The 3,484-nt window shown below is 42.0% G+C and overlaps 1 non-coding gene across 1 annotated transcript; it reads left to right on the top strand.

Moving 5' to 3' along the window:
* Positions 1–1,429: 1,429 nt before the first annotated feature.
* On the top strand, positions 1,430–1,533 carry LOC118013743. The gene has a single exon (XR_004680111.1). It is a non-coding gene; the product is annotated as a U6 spliceosomal RNA (small nuclear RNA).
* The last annotated feature ends 1,951 nt before the right edge of the window (positions 1,534–3,484 follow it).

Genomic DNA, 3,484 nt, shown 5'->3' with positions numbered 1-3,484 from the left:
GAATGCAAGCTGGTGCAGCCACTCTGGAAAACAGTATGGAGGTTCCTCAAAAAGTTGAAAATAGAGCTACTGTCTGACCCAGCAATTGCACTACTGGGTATTTACCCCAAAGATACAAATGTAGTGATCCAAAGAGTCACGTGCACCCCAATGTTTATAGCAGCAATGTTCACAATAGCCAAACTATGGAAAGAGCCCAGATATCCATCAACAGATGAATGGAAAAAGAAGATGTGGTGTATATATATATACACACACACACACACAATGAAATTTTATGCATCCATCAAAAAAATGAAATCTTGCCATTTGCAATGATGTGGATGGAACTAGAGGGTATTATGCTAAGCGAAATAAGTCAATCAGAGAAAGACAAGTAGCATATGATCTCACTGATATGAGGAATTTGAGAAACAAGACAGAGGATCATAGGGGAAGGGAGGAAAAAATGAAACAAGATGAAACCAGACAGGGAGACAAACCATAAGAGACTCAATCTCAGGAAACAAACTGAGGGTTGCTGGAGTGGTGGGGGGGGGGGGGAGGGATAGGGTGGCTGGGTGATGGACATTGGGGAGGGTATGTGCTATGGTGAGTGCTGTGAATTGTGTAAGACTGATGAATCACAGACCTGTACCTCTGAAACAAATAATACATTATATGTTAAAAAAAAAAAAAAGAAGAAGATAGTAGGAAGGGGAAAATGAAGGGGGGGAATCGGAGGGGGAGACGAACCATGAGAGACTATGGACTCTGAGAACAAACTGAGGATTTTAGAGGGGAGGGGGGGTGGGGGGATGGGTTAGCCCAGTGATGGGTATTAAGGAGGGCACATATTGCAAGGAGCACTGGGTGTTATATGCAAACAATGAATCATGGAACACTACATCAAAAACTAATGATGTAATGTATGGTGATTAACATAATAAAATAAAATTTAAAAAAAAAAGAATTGTGTTTAAAGTTGTATTGGTGGTTGAGAGGATGGGTCAGGAATGACAACGGAAATTAAGATCTGAGTTCTGGGTGTAAAGTTCCAGGCTCCAACTTTCTGCAGTATATCATGACCAGGCTGATGGAACAAAGCCTTCATTATCCCAGCAGAGAAAACCCAGTGGCCCAGTTTCTGGATGATGTCAGAAAACACTAGAAATCTGGAGAACAGACTAAATTCCATCCTTGAGAGACCACTGACACTCTTTCAAAAACACCTGAGCGTGGGGTGCCTGGGTAGGTCAGTTGGTTAAGTGTCTGTCTTGGTTTCTGCTCAGATCATGATCTCGGGGTTGTGAGACTGAGCCCTACATTGAGCTCCACACTCAGCTAGGAGTCTACTTGAGATTCTCTCCCTCCCCCTTTGCCCCTCTCACTCACGCAAGCATGCTCTTTCTCCTAAAATAAATAAAATCTTTAAAAACAATACCTAAGAGTGCTCACTTCCACAGCAATTATACTAAAATTGGAATGAGAGAGAGGATTAGTATGGCCCAGTGCAAGGATGACATTCAAATGCATGAAGCGTTCCCTATTTTGTGCAGTTCCCCAGCAAGCCTCCACCCTTTGCGGATTAGCGAAACAAATGGTGGAGTTTGAAGAGGTCACTTGGGGTGCCTGCTCCAAGTCTGTGCCTTGCTGCTAGCAGCCAGGGGCCCTGAAGACACCTGAGAGGTTCTCCTGGCCTCCCACCAGATCCTCTGCCATTGGACATGAAACCGGACTTCAATGGCCCCCTGACATCTGCATAGCTTCCTAGTCATGTTTCCATTATTAAGTTACCTAGGTAATCCTGGTATCTACATCTGAAGGCTTGTTCTCATTGGTTTAAAAAAAAAAAAAAAACTGAGAGACAATGGACACAGTAATAGCTAACATTTGTTTAGCACTTACAATGTTCTAGGCACTGAGCTATGAAACAAGATTCCAAGAATCAACCAACAACCTAAAAGCTGAACAATGGGGAAACAGTTATAGAAGTCATGGAATATCGTTCATCAATTTAAAATGCTTTCAGGGGGATGCCTGGGTGGCTCAGTCGGTTAAGCATCTGCCTTTGGCTCAAGTCATGATCCCAGGGTCCTAGGATTGAGTTCCATATAGGGCTCCTTGCTCAGCGGGGAGCCTGCTTCTCCCTCTGCCCTTTCCCCTGCTTGTGGTCTCTCTCTCTCTCTCATATTTTTTTTAAAAATAAAAAATAAAAATAAAATAAAATAAAATAAAATGCTTTCAGGGGCACCCACCTGGCTCAGTCAGTAGAGCATGTGATTCTTGATCTCGGGGTTGTGAGTTCAAGCCCCATGTTGGGTATAGAGATTACTTAAAAATAAAATCTTTAAAAAAATTAAAAACAAAATGTTTTCAAATCTTGCCATTTGCAATGATATGGATTGAGCTAGAGTGTATTATGCTAAGTGAAATAAGTCAGTCAGAGAAAGACAAATACCAAAAAAGAAAAGAAAAGAAAAGAAAGACAAATACCATAGAATCTTGCTCATATGTGGAATTTAAGAGGCAAAACAGGTGAACATATGGGAGGGGGTGAAAAGGAGAGAAGGAAACAAACCTTAAGAGACTCTTAAGGATAAAGAACAAACTGAGGGTTGCTGGGAGGGAGGTGGGGTGATGGAGGGGCTAGATGGGGGATGAGCATTAAAGAGGGCACTTGTGATGAGCACTGGGTGTTGTGTGTAAGTGATGAACCACTGAATTCTAGTCCTGAAACCGATATTGCACTCTATGTTCACTAACTAGAAGTTAAATTAAAATTGGGGGGGGGGAATGCTTTCAAATAATAGCTAATGAAATAGGAACACTTGCATATCATAATGTTACATGAAAAATGCAGCATTCAGAAATATACAAACGGTGTAATCCCAACTATTTTTAAAACCAACACATGGACAGAGGTAACACCAGAAAGAGTTATACCAATAATGTTAAGAGGAGACAGGACCGACTACATAATTAGTAGGACCTAGTAGTACAAAATGAAAGCGTGCAGCCCCTGTTCAAAAGTTACTAAGAATGTCAAGACAGCAGCAGCAGAGCATTAAACCAAGTGTGGGGCTCCTCTAAGCACTGAACCCTGTATGACCACACAGGTTGCATGTCCAGTAAACTGGCCTTGTTGCCAGTTAGGTATTTCTGAGTGTTAGTATTATCAGCGATGGTTTCCTTCTTTGTATTTGCCTATTAGCTCCAAGTTCTACTAAGTGAACATATATTATTTTTATTTTTAGAAAATACAATGACTAATTTTTTAAAAGGTTTATTTATTTATTAGAGAGCGTGAGCACAGGGATGGGCAGAGGGAGAGAATCCTCAAGCAGACTCCCCACTGAGCACGGAGCCCAAAGAGGGGCTTGATCCCAGGACCCTGAGATCATGACCTGAGCTGATATCAAGAGTCAGCCACTTAACCAACTGAGCTACCCAGGCGCCCCTATAATGACTGATTTTTAAAAGAACCAACAAGGGGCGCCTGGGT

This window comes from Mirounga leonina, unplaced genomic scaffold, assembly GCF_011800145.1.
Source record: "Mirounga leonina isolate KUSES-001 unplaced genomic scaffold, KU_Mleo_1.0 Mir_101664, whole genome shotgun sequence".
In the NCBI taxonomy this organism is placed as follows: Eukaryota; Metazoa; Chordata; class Mammalia; order Carnivora; family Phocidae; genus Mirounga; species Mirounga leonina.
This window is presented reverse-complemented; position numbering and strand designations above follow the sequence as displayed.